This window comes from Trachypithecus francoisi, unplaced genomic scaffold (assembly GCF_009764315.1).
Source record: "Trachypithecus francoisi isolate TF-2019V2 unplaced genomic scaffold, Tfra_2.0 Lachesis_group2, whole genome shotgun sequence".
NCBI lineage: Eukaryota > Metazoa > Chordata > Mammalia > Primates > Cercopithecidae > Trachypithecus > Trachypithecus francoisi.
The window spans coordinates 76953452-76973840 of NW_022681465.1; the positions used below are offsets into that span (position 1 = coordinate 76953452).

General features: G+C 38.4%; 1 protein-coding gene and 1 pseudogene across 1 annotated transcript in view; one reads left to right on the plus strand and one right to left on the minus strand.

Annotated features, from left to right (window-relative positions):
* Nucleotides 1-20389, plus strand: part of GHR (growth hormone receptor) — a 337885-nt gene that overhangs the window by 47710 nt on the left and 269786 nt on the right. The window lies entirely within an intron of this gene.
* LOC117066052 lies at nucleotides 3078-6565 on the minus strand (annotated as a pseudogene).

Genomic DNA, 20389 nt, shown 5'->3' on the forward strand with positions numbered 1-20389 from the left:
TTCCAAAGAGATTGTGAATGTTCTCCCTCTGGTATGGAGTCTCCTGTCCTGTCAGAAACATGGTACCCAGAGGCCAAAGCTGCTACATAAGCAAGTTGTCATGAAACTATTCCAGGACAGGTTTCAGAAGTAGGGTCTTAAAAATGAGTATTAAATCTAATGTTCACCCAGATACATTTCCAACCCACATATAGACACCAAATTTAGCAATGAAAATGGATGTTACTCTGTTAAGGATTTATTTGAAATGTTGGTTTTCTCTCATCCATCTGATACAGGTCATAGCTCTGTTTCTGTCATTAGATTGATTTTCATGTTTCTCAACACAGAGTCTCAGAGATAAGTTTAATTTTTCAGCATGGCCATAGGAATGATGAAGTCATTCCTCATTAAGATGAAGTTAAGCAAAATTTAATAGTACTTGTTTAGGATTCCTTATTTACTTTTCTACACAAAAAGAGTTGCAAGGGGAAAACAAAAACTTTAGATTTGAGTAACTTCGTTAATTCAAATATAGATTTAAACCACTTTGTCATAATATGCAAATGAACTATTGCTTTTTTCCCCACTGTTTTCAAATAGATAATGAGATTATATAAATAATTACCTTATATAAACATAAGGTTACTCATTATTGAAAGCAATTTTCTTTTTTTGTTTCTGGTGTATTATGGTTTAAGAGTGAGTCTTTGTTTTTAGATATTTGAAAACAAAATGTGTGTGTGCGTGTGCATGTGTATGTGTGTGGATATGTATATCTAGGGAGGTCGTCAAATTCAAAAATTATAATACAAGGTTGTAATGTCAGCACTTCCTATTGCATAGTTTTATAATAGGATATATAGCTATGCATTAAAATGCATTACTGAAATGGAAAATCAGGATGTGTTAAAAATGAATTAGTAATTATATTAAGATCTGAATGGGAACTAGCATACAATCTAACTTAAGTTTTTGAAAAATAAAAAAAAATCCAGAAAATAATTAATAAGTTAGTTTCAGTATTACACTGATAAATATTTCAAGAATAAGCTATAAAAAATAAGGAGGTAGATTTATTATTTTAAGGTTCATGCTAAAAGATTGTAATATTTATTTAACTTTTCTTTATTTAATTTAGAATAAGATTACTGTCATCTCTCTAAGCATTTATGTAATAATGTATTATTTACTTTTCCATTAAATATTACTGAGATAAATAAGGAGTCATGGTGAATGAAATATAATTTAATAAGCAGGGTTTTCTTAGGTGAAAACTAGTCATGTCCCACTATAAATGTATATTGAGAGAGAAGCTGAATAGAAAAGCTCCATGATTCAGTCAATGACACGACTTCAGGGAAAATGTTTTTATGCCTTATTGGCCATATCTTTTAATACTTGCATTGAAAATAAAATTACATGCCAAGATTATGAGGGTTGTGAAATTTTATAATTAGATATTTAAGTCCTAAATTGATTAGCAGCAGTATAAACGTAGAAATGGATTTTGGGTTAAATCTGAGAACTATTTTCTTATACTAAAATTTGCATGCAGATGACAATAGAAAAATCAAATGTTTTCCTGGAAAATTTTCAAATGGGACAAATAGTCATCTTTCTGGAAATATGAAATAAAGGGAGTGGTAGTGGTTGGACTATAAACCTCTTTGAAGGCCTTTTAATCTTTAGCTGTAATTCATGTTTTATCATCATTGAATTTTAAAAACAGAAAATATCTTAGAAATAATTTAGTGTTACCCTGTTGATATTACCAAAAAAAAAAAAAAAAAGTGCTCAGAGTCACATAACTTGATTCAGTCAGAGCTGGTGCTAGATGCTCAGTCTTCTGACTTCTAATTCAGTTTGCTTTCATTATCTACTACTTGCTGCTGACTCAGAGCTCCTCAGCTATCTGCAAGTGGATGTGTTTATTGAGCATTTATGATGTACATGTACTACTCTCAATGAGAAGGATGTAATGGTGAATGGGAGCTTACTTTCTGACTCAAATATTAGTTTTCTCTCTTTGTGTTCCAAATGAAAGTGTCCTTTTGCTTTATCTGAAGCAGAAAGTTGTAAGTTTGCTTATTTTACTTTTGAAATTTTAGAGAATTGGCAGTGGAGTCGTGCCATCAGAAACACATACATGCAATGCATGGATGCACTGTGTGAATGAGTTCTCTGGAAGGTGGTAGATTATGGGAAAGAAGGAAGCTCAGAAACAGAGTGAACCAAGTCAAGAGGAAAGAGAGAAGAAACAGGCAAGTGTGGAGCAGAGGAAAAGTAGGAGGGTCATGAATCCATTCTACAGGTGTGTGCTGAGAGACTGGAAGAAGGAAAAGAACCAAGGAAGTCTCTGCCATGTTATCTTAGTTTTGTTAAGGGCATAAAGAGATTGAAGAGGGTTTAACTAGGCCATCCTTAACCCTAGGTAATCCCTAGAGTCCTTAGCAGAACTAATAATCTAAATTATTAATGTCTGTGTGTGCACACACACAGAATGCACTTGCTAATGTCTATCATTATGAGTATCTTCTGTCTTCTCCACTACAAGGAAAGGAAGGGAATGTGACCCTCTTTCCAGATTAGAAGTAACTAGGGCATAGTAACACAAATGGATGAATTAAACTGTTTGAAATGGTGCACTGGAATATATTTATTTTGGGGTAAATCATGAAGAAATGAAAAAGGAAGAGATTCTCTTTTGAGAAAAAGTTTGTTTCCTATTGTCAATTGAGCAACTCTGTGAACATTCTAAAGATAAAGAATGATTATTCTGTAAAGTGCTGGGATTTCTGGTGCTGTGTGACAAAGTTCGCTTCCTTTTGTCTAAGTTAGTTATAATAATCTTTAATGAAAAGCAGAGGGGTCCCCTGGTTTGGAACAAGTACCTGAGTCAAGAGTCGACAAGTAGAATAGCTGGGCCCAGAGGATTCTGTCGAGTTGACAAAGCCAGAACAGTACATTTGGACAGAAAGAGTTTGATTTTCTTATACTGAATGTGATGATCTTGAAGAACAGATTTTTTTTTTTTTTTTTTGCATGAAAATAAATCTTTATTTTCAGTTATTACCCACCAGTAAGAGAAAGTTAGGTTAAGGGTATAAAGGGATTGAAGAGGTTTCTACTTTTGCCCAGTCCTTATTTTGAATAGCCTTCCACTCATCCAAAGTCATCTCTTTTGGACCCTCCTCTTTCACCTCTTCAACTTCATTCTCCTTATTTTCAGTGTCTGCCACTGGATGATGTTCTTCACCTTCAAGTGTTTCCTCAGTCACATTTGATTGATCCAATCACTGCAATTATAAGATATTTGTTTCTGAATGTATTTGGGGGACTCTGTTAATTCATCTTTGACAATTCCCCAATTGTGAGGTCTGTTACCTCCATGTTACAGGTCCTTGTGCTTCAGGCCACTGTAATGTGAAAAACAAGATCTATGACTTCCACTATACCTATCAAGTTCACGTTGCCACGAGAATCAAATCCATCTCCTTGACCCGTTGCACGTCCACTGCCCTCTCGACCTCTTCCAAGACCACCACGACCTCGAATAGGTCAGTCAATAATTGGTCTATCAACTGAAAATTCACCTCCTTCACCCTTTTCTTCAAGTGGCTTTTCAAATCTTTGTTCACAAGGTGGTCTCCTTTCTGGTCTTCTATCAGTTATTTTCCCTTCACCCTGAAGTTGTTGATCAGGTCTTCTTCCAACTTGTCTTATTCCTTCTTCTTCTTTTTTTCTTTTCTTTTCTTTTTTTTTTTTCTTTTTCCTCTAGGCAAGCTTTATTCTTTGATTGCTCTGTCCAGGAACGGGGCTGTTGGTTGCATCTTACCCAAATGGAATGCGATGGGAATTGGGAGCTTGAGTTATTTGGAGAAGGAGTTGTCAATCTTAGCAAATGACTATAGCTGGTGTGTGGTGTCCATCAGTTCTTGAGGGCTTGGCCATGCAGACTAGGGAATGGTCAGAACAGACTCATTCAGAGGTCTCCAGGGCTTTACAATATCAAGGTTCAGGGGGTATACACAGTAAGGAAAAAGGCCATTTCCTATTTCTGTCCATTTTTGGTACAGTAGACAGTTAAGGTTTTTTCTTTTGGCTAGCTTTTAAAAAATTACTTAGGAAATGGAAGCTTATAAACATTCATAAGTGAATTGTTGAATTGCAACCCCAAGTGGTTTCCTTACCTAGTCACCACTTAACCAGAAATATTAGAATACACGGTTCAACCAGAATTCAACCGGGGGATAACCTGCCTATTGCTCAAGCAGTCTTCAGAGTTTTTAAAAACAAAATTAAGCAAAAAAGACCTTTCCACAAATACAATCATTACTACTTAGCTTTGTATGATCCATTCCTAAGAAAGCCACATTCCATTTCAGAAAACATGACTGCTTAAGGTTCAGTTAAAGTCCTTGCCTTCAGGTGCTTACTTTTAGTTTTCTTTAAATTAACTTCTGAAAAGTTTATCTTATGTTTTGTGATGCATTCCTGAAAACTGTAACTTCTAAGGACGTAGGCCTCATCTTTATAAAGGAGGAAGAAAACAGCAAAAGGTGTCTCATTGGGAGGCAGAAGGTTATGACCAATGCTGGAAGTCTTCCTCTTCCTTACTTGTTATTCAACAAGATGGGTTCTGTGGTGTCGCATGAGGTATGAGTTGGAAATGAAAGCTACACCACACTTCTTACATTCATAGGGCTTCTCCCCAGTGTGGGTTCTCTGGTGCACGGTGAGGCTCAACTTCTGTCTGAAGGCCTTCCCACACTCATTACACGTGTAAGGTTTTTCTCCATTATGGATTCTCTGTTGAATAAGTAGGTATGAGCTACATGTGAAGGCCTTCCCACATTCATTACACACAAAAAGAAGATCTCCACTGTGAATTCTCTGGTGGACAAAAAGGCAAGAGAGCTGACTGAAGGCTTTCCCACATTCGCTGCAGTCATAAGATTTCTGTGCAGTGTGAATTCTCTGGTGCATAATAAGGTGTGGAAAACAACTAAAAGTTTTCCCACACTCTTTACACTCATATGGCCTCTCACCAGTATGGCTTCGCTGATGTACAATAAGATTTGCACTCTCGGTAAAGGCTTTGCCACAATCATTACAGGCAGAGGGCTTCTCCCTAGTGTGGACCATCTGGTGGACAATATGGTTTGAGCTCCCAGTAAATGTTTTCCAACACTCATTACATTTACAGCATTTTTCTGTAATGTGGACTTTCTGGTGCCAAGCAAGTTGTGAGCTATAACTAAAGGCTTTCTCACATTCACTGCACTTAAGGGTTTTTTCTAAGGAGTGGATTTTTTGATATATGGTCAGATTTGAACTCCGAGTGAAGGCTTTCCCACATTTTGAGCAAACATAAGGTATCTGTCCAGTGTGGATTCTCTGATGCACATCGAGGTTTGCACTGTGAATGAAGGCCTTCCCACACTCATGACATTCAAAATGGATTCTCTGATGCACAATGAGGTTTGCACTCTGACTAAATCCTTTCCCACACGCACTACAATGTAAAAGACTTTCACCCAATCTGGGTTTTTGGATTTTTAACAGTGTCAGAATTAAGGGTGTATTTTCCCCCAGATTTCTTACATTTCTGATCTTCCTCTTCTTTGAAACTTTCAGGTAAGTGACAGTCATTCACTATCACTTATCTGAAATCTTTCCTTTCCTTCCTTATTCTCTGCCTCTTTAACATGTTTTCTTTTTCACAAGCTTGTCTTAACTCAGGTCCTTAAAAATCAACTTTCTGGATTTTCCGAATATGATGAGGGGGTTTTCGGCTTCCTCACATATTTCAGTTTTTGGAACCAGTAACTGAAGGTTCTTGGTTTCAGCACCCTTTCTTCCTCTTCTGATTCACCAGTCTGACGACCCTTCCCTGGGGATAGACTTCCATGTTTTCAGAGTGCACTTGTTGGCTGGATACCTGACCTGGGAAGTTTTCTTCTTCCTCCTCCTCCTTTTTCACTTTCACTGGGCCCCGTGGGGCTAGGGCCATGGCTTCTCTCAATTCTGCAGTCATCTCTGCTTAACAGGGGAATGCCTATAGCTGGGAGCTCCCCAGCAGAGGTCAAACCCCATCTAAGCTTTATGTTTCAAAAGCTTCTTCTTGAGTTTCTTCCCAGGGCCAAGATGAGTATTGCCTATGTGGGCAGCTGAGAGGCCCGACCTGAGTTCACTGGCTCTGCAGCAGGAGGCTGAGGGACCGGGACCTCAGCGCCTACTGGTACGAGAACAATGACCCATATTCCTTCTTTCTTAACCGCCAGGGGCGGCTGCATCTCCTCTTTCTTGTCAACCAGGCCACGCTGGGGTGGCAGCGGATTCTTGGGGTCTTTCTGGGGCTCCTTGCGCAGCTAGCTATTTGCCTGCCGCCTTGGAGTTAGCCTGGGCCGCACCCTGAGCTGCCGTTCTTGGCCCCAGGGCCCCCAACGCCGCCCCTGCCAGCTTGTTTTTTCTTGTTCTCCGCTGCCGTCAGCACCTCGAAGGGGTCCGATTCGTTGTCAAATAACTGGTCCAATCGGTTTTTGACCGCGCAACTGAAGCCTTCCTGTAAGTGCCCAGGCATGATGATTGCTCGGCGGCACACTCCTCGGCGGATTGCAGCGGGCTGCGCGGAGCCAAGAGCTCCTGCTTCAGCTCATCCCACAAGATCGAAGAACAAATTTTTAAAAATCTGCCTGTAAATGTCAGGCAAGGTAAATTTCAAATGAATTTTTAACGTCTCTAAAATGGAGTTATGTTTGATTATGAGTTTATGACAAATTAAAAGATAGTTCTAGATGATATTATTCTAGAAAGCTTCTTGTTCTGGGAAAGAGAGACAGTTTGGAAACTTGAGATAAGACCCTTATTGTCTATTTTATTATTTACTGCTAACAAACTGCATTTTCTCACTGTTCATTGGAATAGGCCGGTCCAGGGAACTTAGGAAAGCCTAGTGGGAAGTGGGAAAAGTAAATTATTTCGTATATTTTTATGTGCACAAACAGTTGATAAAGGAGGAAGTGTAGTGGTGGGGTGGATCATGCATATTGGGATAGAAGAGATAGTATAATTATTAACAATTATACTGGACATTTTGGATTAAGTCCTCCAAATTTTCTTATTTGTAAGGGTGCAAGTCACTATTTACACTATGGTAAGCTGCATGCAAATATCTGAGTACCTTTCTGTTCCTACCTTCAGCTGGACCAGCACTAAGCTAAAATAGCCTATACTTAGATGTTTTTCTGAGGAAGTATGTTTTTCCTTTTCCCTCAGATTCCTGGTGCCTGGTATAGCACTTTTTTGATTTGCTCTTGTTCTGGCAATAGGTCAACTGGCTCTCATGGTCCTTAACATTTCAGGTAAATAATTCCAACAGTTGTGACTGGAAGGAATCCAAATCAACTCAAGGCATCCACTCTATGTTCAAAATGCCATGTTTTGAGTGATTTGTCCTTTGGTTAGTAACTTTCAAAAATATGAAGACTGGAAGGAGAAGATACTATTTGAGGAACTAATGGAAAATCAAGCAGTTTTTGATACACTAAGATATTCACTTATGATGCAAGGAGTGTGATCATTGACCTTCCTACTTACCTAAACATTATGCTGTCAGAGCATGTGGATAGGTAGCATGGCCTAGTGGTTAACACACACAGAAAATTCAGACTGCCTACTTCAAATCCCAGCTTCATCATTTGCTAGCTATATAATCTTTAGTAAATTAGTTAACTTTCCTGTGCCTCAGTCTGGTTTTCCTGAAGATTAAATGAATTTATATTTCTTAAGTGCCTAGAACTGTAGCTGATCTGTAACAAGTACTATATGTCTTTGTTTAAATAATAAATAAAATGACCGGATTGTTCAGATGGAAAAACAGGGGTCTTAGGCAGCTTAGGATTTTTTGTAAAGCAACAGAATCATTTGATGGCAGAAGCAAAGATATTATCACTGTCCAGAACCCTAATGGAGAACTATAGCTCTTAAGGGTGATGTGGGGAGAAATACACTGATGAAAAACAATCAACATTATTAAAGACAGGATGGGAGAGAGTGGGAACTAGTCATTCATTTATCTAATGGCTTAGTCAGCAAATAACTATTTAATGCCTACTTTGGGCCTTGACACTATACCAACATTGTGCAGAAAGTGATTAAAATTCAAAAAAGAGCATTCACTTAGGCTGGGATAAAGAAGAGGTCTTTTGCAAAATCTGATGATGAGCTTTTTGATGTTGAGTTGACAAACTCTGCAGCAGGTCAGTGGCGGGGGAAATTATCATAAAATTCCATCCCTTAAACATCTATAGGAAGATGATTATTTTAAGATGCTTTACTTCTGGAGATGTATGCTTTACTTCCTCTTAGAGAATCTGGCTTATGTTCTCATGTTCTGGTTTTATATGTAATTGGTCATGAGCTTAATTTGATCCAAGCATTTGGATCAAATTCTGCCCCCAGAAGTTAACTCATTTGTGGACTGTATAAATGCTATTGCACAAAAAAGAAGTATATATATACAAATAGTCATAATAGACCACATCTCGGTTAACAGTTTTAAGTCTAGATGAAATGTTTTAAGAAGGATATTGACAAATTAGAGAACATTAGAAGCATTTGCCAGAATAGTGACAGGGCAAGAAATTATGCCAAATAGTAGAAAGAGAATTAGATGCCTAAGTGGAACATGGTATATAACCCATAAGAATTTGAGGGATTGTCGTTGGTAGAATGAGATGTTATTCTTGGCTGCTTCCAGCTGAGGAGTGGTGGATGGGTGATTAGGCCTATAAGAGAGCAAATATAAGGAAGAGTTTCTAAATACTAAAGTCAATTTCCAAAGAAACAGCCTGGCCTCTAAGGGAAAGAGCTTCTTGTCAGTAGATGTGTTTAGGTGGGGCCAGCTGAGCAAGCTCCTGAGCTCTGGGGATTAGACTCATTCTGCTGGATAGGAGGTACAACCAAGTCATCTCAGAGGTTCCCTGTGTTCCAAGATTCTGTTACTCTGTGATTTCATGACTTTGATGTCACCTCCCTTAGGTTGGTTACTCTAAATAATGTTAAAAGTCAGTGTATGCCTTAAGATTGGGTGAATTGCTATGATGCAATGATTTTTACCAGAGAAGCAGCTGAGTCTAAGAATAAAACTACTGTTTCTAAGTGAAAGAGGTATGAAAACCTAAAGATAATATTTTTCTCTGTAGATAGAAAGAATTTGTATTATAGGTCTGTGTTGGATGTATAGCAGGGCATCACCAGAATTCACCCTAACTGGGTGAATTCACAGCAGTAATCAGTGGAATGTGTAGTTTGACAATGAGGCCTTATCATTTCTAAGTAGTTTTTTTTCTTTTTTTCTTTTTGAGACGGGTCTCACCCTGTTGCCCAGAGCTTTGCCCTGGAACTCTTGGAGTGCAATGGCGTGATCTCGTGTCCCTGCAACCTCTGTCTCCCAGGTTCAAATGATTCTCTTGACTCAGATTTCCGATTTCTAAGTGGAGAGTTATGAATGGCCCAAAGATAATATTTTTCTCTATAGGTAGAAATAATTTGTATCTAAGTCTGTGTTGGATATGTAGCAGGACATTACCAGAATTCAACCTAACTCAGTGAATTTATGGCAGTGAACACTGCAATATGTGGTTTAATAATGAGGCCTTATTCTTAAGGCAAAGCTCAGAAAAGCTGATAAGCAAATTAGAAAGGTCTATTGAAAAGTGTCCATCTGGCCGGGTGTGGTGGCTCATGCCTGTAATCCTAGCACTTTGGGAGCCCAAGGTGAGTGGATCACTTGAGGTCTGGAGTTCAAAACCAGCTTGGCCAACATGGCAAAACCCCATCTCTACTAAAAATACAAAAAATTAACAGGGTGTGGTGGTGCATGCCTGTAATCCCAGCTACTTGGGAGGCTGAGGCAGGAGAATCGCTTGCACCCGGGAAGCAGAGGTTGTAGTGAGCCAAAATCATGCCACAGCACTCCAGCCTGGGCAACAGAACAAGACTCAGTCTCTCAAAAAAACAAACAGGCAACAAAACAAGACTCAGTCTCTCAAACAAACAAACAAAACAAAAAAACAAAGAAAAGAAAAGTGTCTGTCTGCCAACCTGCTTCCACGAAGGCCCCTCTTCTGATTGTAGAGGTGCCTGGTTTAGGATGGCAGTGTGCTCTACCTGCTGTCTGATGAGTAGTCAGGATTGGACTTCTGTAAGACACTCTGTATGAGAGGCTTGCAAATACCTTCAGAATCAGACAGAGGTCTTTGGCGAGTTATTTCTGAATGAAGCATATCTGCATGTCTGTCTGATCTAAGCCTGGGAACCACGATAGAAGATACTGTTTAAGCAACAACAACAAAAAGGCAGGGAACTTAAGAGAGAAATGGATTTTAGTCACTAAGAACATGAAGAGGAACATTTTGATAATATGTACTCTATACAAACAGAATGCTTATAAAACCTGTAGTTATAGGAACATATATTTGCCTACAATATATTTTTTTCTTTTTTCACCCTTGATTTTTAACTATTTTCTACAACATTTTTTCTTTTTTTTTTTTTGTCCTTGATTTTTTTTTTTTTTTTTGAGACAGAGTCTTGCTCCGTCGCCCAGGCTGGAGTGCAGTGGTGCCATCTCAGCTCATTGCAACTCCCGCCTCCTGGGTTTAAGTGATTCTCCTGCCTCAGCCTCCCAAGTAGCTTGGATTATAGGCACCCGCCACCACACCTGGCTAATTTTTGTATTTGTAGTATAGACGGGGTTTCGCCATGTTGGCCAGGCTGGTCTGGAACTCCTGACCTCAAGTGATCTGCCCACCTCAGCCTCCCAAAGTTCTGGGATTACAGGCATGAGCCACTGCGCCTGGCCTGCCTTTGATTTTTAACTATTCCTCATGTGAAAATTTAAGTCTTTCTATGGGTTAAAGGGAACCGGTAAAGAGCATTGGATTTATGCTTGGGCTGGAATTTCCCTCTAGGTTTGGATATAGGGAAGGCAGTGGAGATTTGGGTTTATAACAGACGCAGATTTGTGAAACTATAAAAGCTGAAGCCTCAGGGCCCCTCACTTGCAGAGACTCCTTCCAGGGTCCTGGAAGGGACCCTACTAATGTGTTATTATGGTCATTATTTTATAAAAATTGCAAAACGTAATGTGTTTCAGCCATGATTTGTTAAGATTATTGTCTTCTTCCAATTCAACTTTCCCTCCTTTCTCCTTCCCTTTCCAGTTGGGTGGCATTAAAGTGGCCATGCACGTTTTGTATTTGTATTTGTGTATTTTTTTTTCTTAAAAAGGACCCCCAACTAAATTGTATAAGTTTCAGGCCCTGAAAACATGGATCTTCCAGTGGGTATAGGAATGAAATAAGTAACAATCTGGAAATTGCCTGTGTAGCAGAATCAGCCAAAAGTCAGAGTCAGCAATCAAAATGTTGTGACGTGGTGAGTGAGAGTAAATTGGAATCCGTAATCCCAACAACATTTGACAGTGGGAAAATGGGGCTTTTTTCTCCCCTCTTTAGGGTTCATTTTAAAGAAGAATTCCATGCAAAGGGTATCATGAATTGAGAAATATACATCAGATTATATATATAATATATATTTTTTGTTTGTTTGTTTTGAGACGGAGTCTCACTCTGTCACCTAGGCTGGAGTGCACTGGTGCGATCTCGGCTCACTGCAAGCTCTGCTTCCTGGGTTCACGCCATTCTCCTGCCTCAGCCTCCCTAGTAGCTGGATCTACAGGCGCCCGCCACCACGCCTGGCTAATTTTTTGTATTTTTCATAGAGACACGGTTTCACCGTGTTAGCCAGGATGGTCTGGATCTCCTGACCTTGTGATCCGCCCGCCTCAGCCTCCCAAAGTGCTGGGATTACAGGTGTGACCCACCACGCTTGGCTTTTTCTTTCTTTTTTTTTTTTTTTGAGATGGAGTCCCTCTCTGTCGCCCAGGCTGGAGTGCAGTGGTGCGATCTCCGCTCACTGCGATCTCAACTCACTGCAACCTCCGCTCCAGGGTTCAAGTGATTCCCCTGCCTCAGCTTCCCAGATAGCTGGGATTACAGATTCGTGCCACCATGCCTGGCTAATTTTTTGTATTTTAGTAGAGATAGGGTTTCACCATTTTGACCAGGATGGTCTCCATCTCCTGACCTTGTGATCTGCCTGTCTTGGCCTTCCAAAGTGCTGGGATTGCAGGTGTGAGCCACTGCACCTGGCCTAAATTATTTTTTAAAATAACAAATTCTTTAAAATAATGCAAATCGATGATGAATTATGAAAATCATGATGAGAAACTCCTGACTGAAGAGAGAAATTGTTTGAAAACTGTATTCTCCTTTTCCTCTACTACTTTATGTAATCATAAAGCCTTTTTCTAAAGTTCCTTTCTGACAGAGAAATACTGGCCAACAGAAATTCAACGGAAATTTGAGACTTTTGACATTCAGGCAGTTTATATGGTGTTTCAGGTGTTACTGCCTCTAATAGTCTATCAATAAAACCCTGATAGGGATGGTCTCTCTTTTTTGCCTTCTACTCCATCTCTTCTCGCACACACTTGTGATTCTTGCTAGCATTCACACTTACTCTCTCTTTATTTATTTATTTTTTGAGACAGGGTCTCACTTTGTCACCCAGGCTGGAGTGCAGTGGTGCGATCTCAGCTCACTGCAGCCTCCACCTCTGGAGCTCATGGGATTCGAGTAGCTAGGACTACAGGCGTGTATCACCACTCCTGGCTAATTTTTGTATTTTTTGTAGAGCTGGGGTTTTGCCATGTTGCCCAGGCTGGTCTCCAACACCTGGGATCAAGCAGTCTGCCCACCTTGGCCTCCCAAAGTGCTGAAATTACAGGTATGAGCCTCCATTGCTGGGCACTTACTCTCTTTTTAATTATCAGCTTGCAAATGAGAAATCTGCCCAAGGAGCCTGAACTTGGTGCATACAAGTTCATTTCAGCCCTGTCGGTGAGTTTATGATTCTATGAGACATTAAAGATGTATTTTATTTGGACATGTTAAAAAAAAAAAAAAAAAACAACTGTGTGTTTCTTCACAACATCCAAAGTAATTATTTTATTGGTGTTGATAATTATTATTGAGGAATAGGGTAATCATGCGTGTTATCAACCACTTCCTAAATGGTACCTAGTTAACATGTTAGGGGAGGGAATCTAATCTGAAAGTGATGCCCATTTAGTGAAGCCAAGTGATGTAGCAAGAGTTGAGAACAACTTATAAAGGGACCTCTTAGCCTATGTCCAGAACACTGTCATTAACATAAAGATAGGTTACCAAGGGAAAGGACAACTGTATGGTTAATTTACCCAGAACTGAACTCTCAAAAATCAAGCACTCTCATTCTGTTAGGGTGATGTCAGAGAAAAGAACCTTCACAAGGTTTGAAAACACAGTTATAACATACTAGGCTAGCATTTGACTCAGATTTTTTATCTTGTGCTTAAAACCAGCCTACTGTTGTCTCTGCAGAGAGAGCACTAAGTAGGTACTTAATAATACTTTGCTGGCCAGCACATAGCTCTATGCAGAACGAACACTAAGTAGGTACTTAATAATGCTTGCAGGCCAGCACATGGATGGATCATGTTTATAAGTGTGTATCATAAACACTTTGCCTTCAGGAAATTGTTTCCTTTTTAGAGTTTTCACACTGTGGACATCTTTAAAAATTCCAGAAAATGTATCTTTATGGATTGACATGTGACTCCTACATGTGAAGTTAGAATCCAATGAAATGCTGTTCTTTGGACTAAACTTTCAAGATTCATGTGTGTGGTGTATAATTCATTAACTACAGATATGATTCATACTTTACCTTATGTAGGACCACAGGTATCCACATATCCACCATTAGGATATTCTTTAAATCTCGTAGTTTGGAAGATTTTCAGACATTGTAAACAGTAAATGCATCACAAATAAGCATTTTCCAGAAGAGGGAGATATGAAATAGTGATTGATCAGCCTGTTGCTTAGTCCTGGAAATGTGAAATCAGATCAATATGAAAAAGATGTTTTCCTTGCATTCTCTTCCAGAAATATGCAGCCTGCTGCTCTTTTGTCTTCAGTGTAAGCATGCTGCAGTGAGGAGAGCCCAGAACTGTTTTTAAATTCAAAAGGACAATTGCTTTCTGCTCACTCAGGTCCACTGAGGCATGCTCCAAGACAGGGAAAAGGTGCTTAGCAGGGTCTCTTTGCTAGAGAGTCAATATATGAATTTTACTTTGAGAATAAAAAGTTCACCCACTTTTAAAAGGTTAATCAAAAGCACATTGTAGTGTGTTCTTCCTTTCCTATGCAATTTCCTATGGAATCTATTTAAATTCTGGCCGCAGAGCAGCAATATTTTTCAAAGAGGCAGTCCTTCTGCCAAGTGGCTCTAGAAGTACCCATAATCTCCATGTCAGGAGCATGGAAGATGAAAGAGATGAACACTTCCTTCAGAAATTATGCCTTTGATTCCTTTACTCTATAGCCAGGCAGGAAGAATCCTGAGAGAGGCCTTTACCGAAAGTTCAATATTTATGAGCTACATACTGACAAATGAAAAATGATTCCTAGCACTGAGTTGCTTACCCTATCAAATTTGCCCATTATTTTCAGGCTGTTGAGCATTGTTTGAAAAATTGATCTGGGAGCTACATGAGACTATCCCTTACCATGGTCTTGCTGTTATAAATTCACACTGGGCTATTTCTATTCCCTAAGTTTGCTCTGCCCTTTCCTACCCTTTACCTTTATGGTCTTCCATCTGGTAAATTTTCTCTCACCCTTCCCGGTCTAGCTGTACTTCATCTTCACTTATGAAGGCTTCCTTGTTTTCCTTTTTCAGAATTAATTGCTAATTTCTCACTGCTCTCTAAGCATTAATACACCCATCATAGCCTTCATCATAATATGCTTTGTGCTGTAGTTATTTATGTACTTATTTGTTTTTTGCCTTCTTTGTTCTTCGGTTAAATGCATGCCAGATCCAACTTTACAGATGAGAAAAATGAGCTCTAAAGTTTAATAACTTGCCCAAGGCTACCCAGTTAGAAGAGTTATGGACTTCACTCTGAATATGGTGACTTTTGTTCTAGTGTGTTGACTTCTCTAGTCTCCTTAAGAAAAACCTTGTCTTGTTTTCTTTTCTCCTTAGGTTGACTTATTCTATACATTAGAAGTTTCTAAATTATAATCAAACTGTCATTCCAGGGTCATAGCCATATGTAAATCAGAATGCAGTTTTACATAGATTCATTATTACTGTGCGTGGAGATTAGAAGCCAGCTCACAAGAAGACTTAATTTGGAAAGATAAGGTAACCAACTTTACATGAGTGCGAGCCTTTCATTGATTTCTCACCTCCATTCTATATTCCTCCTGGCACTTGTTTTAAATCTGTTCTACTGAAGTCCATACTCTACCCCCTTGCTCTCAGCCGATGATCTGTTTACCTGCTTGAGAAGATTTAGATCAGTAGTTCTCAAACTTTAATATGTATAAAAATCACATGCAAAGCTCTTTCTAACATAGTTTCCTGGGCCTTTTCCCAGGAATTCTGATTTCAGTAGGTCAGGGTGGTGCTCATGAGTGCTCCCTTCTAACAAGCTCCCAGGTGATGGCAACACAGCTGGTCTGAGGACTACACTTTGAGAACCTCTGACTTAGGCCATCCTCTGAGATAGGATATCTTCTTCAATACGTCTTCTCTGGATGTTTATCCTTCCTCTCCTTCTGTGAGAATTCAGTCATTCTATTCTCAGGCTGAACCCTCTCACCACGAGCTTTTATCCCATCTCACTTCATCTATTTCAGGACCTTGCTTCCACTTGTCTCTCTTTGCATCTTTTATATCACCCTCTCAATTGCCTTTTATTCTCCCCTGCTTTACTAATAAAACTGTTCCTTTCTCAGTTGTACTATTTTAGATAGATCTAATGATTGTAAGCAAAATTATTTTCTATAAGAATGCTTGACAATTTCAGATTCAACTCAGTTGGCTAGGAACTAAGTTTCTGTAATTTGGGAATTGGCTTGTAGAGAGCAAAATTAAGAAACCAAGTTTAACGTTTTTTAATGGATGTGAGTGGAAGAGACTAATGAGATACTACAAAAGAGTTAACTTCTTACATTTCTTTAGTCTAATACGAGATAGTTTCTCCAGGAATTAACATAGCACATCTGGTTCACTGACCTGAGTTTGTTTCCTGGTGAGGCTTTGCAGTATCATCCATATCTCAGGCAAAGGTATTCCAGCATTTTGTAGTTAAGCAGTTGGAGGAGGAGTAGGGAGAACTTGTGTACTTTGAAACATTTCACAATGAACTACTTTGCATTCTAATGATGTTCTCCTTACTTAAGGACTTTGCTATGTAAAGATGCTTTGTCCTTCTGATAATCACTTACACTTTTCTTCTGTGTTCATGTCACTTCATTAATCCTGGTTACTTGTAATGAATCATAATCTTACCCACTTACTCTTTTGTGACTCGTTCCTACTTGTATTCTTAATAGTATTGTCTATGTCTGATAACACGTTGTCAATTGACTATGCTATTTTTAATGTAAGCCTTGGCAAAAAGGTTTACTTAGAGAAAAGCTCTACATTTAATTCCCCCATGCCTGAGTTCCCAAATTTACTAATAAAGATTATACTTAGCTGTCACTCCACATTTCATCAGTAGAATTAAAATGAATAGAGATTATGAAATAAGACAACGAAAAAAATATAATTATAATGGACCAGAATGAGAAATCACTACAGATCAACACAAGTGACCTGCCATGTCAGATTCTTAGATGCAGTTTCTTTAGTCAGTGGGCCATATTTCTTCCTCATTCTTTGTTTCTCCATGATGCCTTCCAAAACTAAATTTTAACCAATAAGGAAATATCATTTGTCTTCTGATATAGGAAGATCCTACTGAGAGATTATATTCATATATTTCATTCATCGGCCTATAGGTGGAATTGTATTTAAAATACTAATAAAGGTAATTATTGCTTGTATCTCTAAAAATGCTCCGACTCTCCAAATAAAGCTTATACTGTTGATGATATTTATCAGTGGCTCTGAACACTTGCATATCATAAAACTCTCCCTCAAAATTTAACCTTAAACTCTTTCAGGCTTGTCTTCATCACAGTGGGAACTGAGGACAGCTGCTCATGTTTTTTGATAGAACAGCTCTTAACATGCTTTTGCTCTTGCCTCCCACTGCCCAACACCAGCTGCGTACACACAGTCCACTTGCTGTGTGCATGCTCTGGCTCCTGGCTCCTTTTCCTTCAGCTAAGTTAGCCTGGTTTTATTTGGTTTCATCATACGAAGTATTTATTAGTAAAACTTTTATGAACTCTGATTACAGTACTAAACTAATAATAAAGCAATCAGAACTTCATTTATTAAAACACTGGGCTGAGCTTATTTTTTAATTTAGTACACATGACAATTTTATAAAGTAGGAATTTTCATTCCCCTTTTATAGGTGGGAAAACTGAGGTCCAGGATATAGGTAACATTTTCAAAGTTAACTCATAAGTAAATGGCTTAGCTGGAATTTGAACCCAGTTTCCTACAATTCTAAAGCCCACCCTTTCAACTGCTGTGCGCACAATTACTGTGTTCTTACTTGCTCTCTGAAATACAACACCTTATTCTCATTTCATCTGCTCTTTCTGCCCTATACACTTCAGTTTCTGCTTTATAGATACCTGCTGTGGATTGTGACATCTCAATGTTTTTTGTACCTTGGCAGGGTTTTGACTGATGTATTGGTGTTCTGAACTCTTTAGCATATATATTAATATGGAAGACCTACCAAATATTTCATCTAATAGGGATTATTTTGTCTACCTATTTTATCTTTCTTTATAATGTAAGTTTGTAGAAGGCAGAAACTATAAATTGCTCAATTAGGGACTCCACAGTGAGCCAAGCACATACATACTTGACCCAGAGAAGTCATCACCATCTTTATCACCACAGCTAACATATGAGTAGTGCTCACCATATACCAAATATGTGCATGGATTATTTTATTTACTCTTTACAGTAATCCTATAAAGTAGATTATGTTGCCATCCCAAGGTTAAAAAACTAGTCCACGTTCATCGAGTTACTGCATGATAGAGTTCGAGTCTAACCAACACCAATCTATCCACACATCTGTCTACACAGTTAACTACTCCACACTTCTCAGTGGAATCTAGAGTTCTACTTATTTCGTATTCCTTCCATTTTTCACTATCTGTCCTCTTCACCTTCTTAGCCTGTTTCTCTCCTTTTCACTTTCTGCCCTATGCATACTTGCTCAATCTTCAGTCTTCTCTGCCTTATCCTCTCTTTCAATTTTGTTCTCGTTCTGCCCTATCCTGCCTCCCCACTCTTCTTATCTCATTTTTCTAGTCCCCTTGTCACCTTTTTACCTCTTACATATTTCTTTTTAAAAAGTAACTTCAAGCTTGATAATAGATTCTTCAACTCTCTTAACAATATCTTATCCTAACCATAATAAAATGATAAAGTGCTAGGTGTAAACAGAAGTAGAATATGAAATTGAAATGAAGAATCTCTTTACTTTTTCTGTTAGAAACATAAATAATGAGTGACTATAACATCTTGGTCTCCATAACTTCTAAGTGTTAAATAAAACACATTTCTCTTTTTTTATTTAACACACACACATCCACACACACATAAACTTGTTTCACGCATTGATTGCCATTTATTGAGCAGCATGTTTTTGGAAATGCAACAGCTACAAAACAATTTTTAAGTTATTATCATACAGTGACATTAATAGGCTCATCACTTTGCTTTCTTTCCTTTGTTCTATCATGTAGAGAGTTGCTTTAGAGATCATTGTGTATTGATATGAATTATCTTTGAAGTTTTATTAGTCTGGATGTCTGGTCTTGGGCATTTTGATAAATTTCTTTTGCTCCAAATCCAGAAGTTATGGCCATTCATCTTTATAAATAAGACTTTTTAAAAAAGACAAAGTCATAAAATAAATATTTCAAAGCAGTGTTAGATATAGCCAGCTGAATAAACTGCCCTCTCTATTTAACTTTGAACTCTAAACCTCATTTAAATATCCTCCCTTTATTCTCTAAAGAAGACAAGAAAAAAAAAAACAATTACAGTAGATTCTAAAATAAAATATAGCAAGAACATTTTTGTAAGAGATATCTCAGATAGAAGGCTGTAAAAATTGGGCAAGTATTTGCACCTAACCAGTAGGACTTAGAAGAGAAAACATGACATGAACTTCTTAGCTTATGGAATGGTGTGGATAGGTTTGCATTACTTAGATGTTCACAGAGCTCTAGCATTTACTTACTGAAACACTGGAATGGTTCATATCCCTGTGGTTTCTACCTTATTTCTTCCAGAAGGATTAGGTTGTATGCTGCCAGAGACCACACTGACTCTTAGTAATGGGATCACCAAATTCTGATTCACAATTTTGTGCATAGAGAGATTGCACTAATATCTCAAAATTGTAGCTATGATTATAACACTGGTATAGAAATCTGAGCTATGTTGGCAGTGCCATGCTGTACAGTCGAATCCACCTGATTATATCTGCATTTGTGACAGCTGGGCTGGCCTTCATTGGCATATGCCTCTTTGCTGTGCCCAGGGCTTTGAATGCAAAATGAAAGATCAGCATGATATTAGGGGCCCATGATCCATAGATGCAGCTTCCCAAGTAAACAGTGTCTCAGCTTTAACATGGCCCCCAGTATCCTGCTTTATTTTTCTGGACTGAAGCTCCTATGACAGATTTGTTGCTTTAAAAAAGTAATTTTGCAGATTTGTCCTTTTTTAAAAGAAATAAAATTTGCCTCCACTTCCTATTGAAAGTGATATGGTAGTATCCATCTTATAATTGCACAGATTCAAAAATAAGCCACAAATATGTTAGCTGAAGTATAACTATGGACTATAAAATAAGATATCATAGCCTATAATATGGAGGGTAGTTTGATGTTATAAAGCCATTTTTCTGTGTTTCACATTATCATAAAATTTAACTACTGAAGGGAAAGTGAAGGTTTTAATATTTAAGTAAGCCTAGCACTTAAAGAGAAACACATATATTTTCCTTGGAAAAAAAGAAGTTCCATTTTGGACACTGCAAATGACGGTGCCAGCTGTTGTCATAGTATTTCTAACATCCACTGAGGATTAATTCCAGGCCCAGCAAATTCACTGGATGAGCAGAAACAGCCAAAGAAGTAAACACTGGTGCTTCTGCCGTGGTATTATTAAATTAGGCGGGAGACTTCTGCAAAGTTGGACATCTAGTGAACACTGGATTATCATGCCTGAGCATCATTCACTTTGTGGATATCTGCAGAAAACTGAATCCCGAACTTGCTTTCTTCTGCCT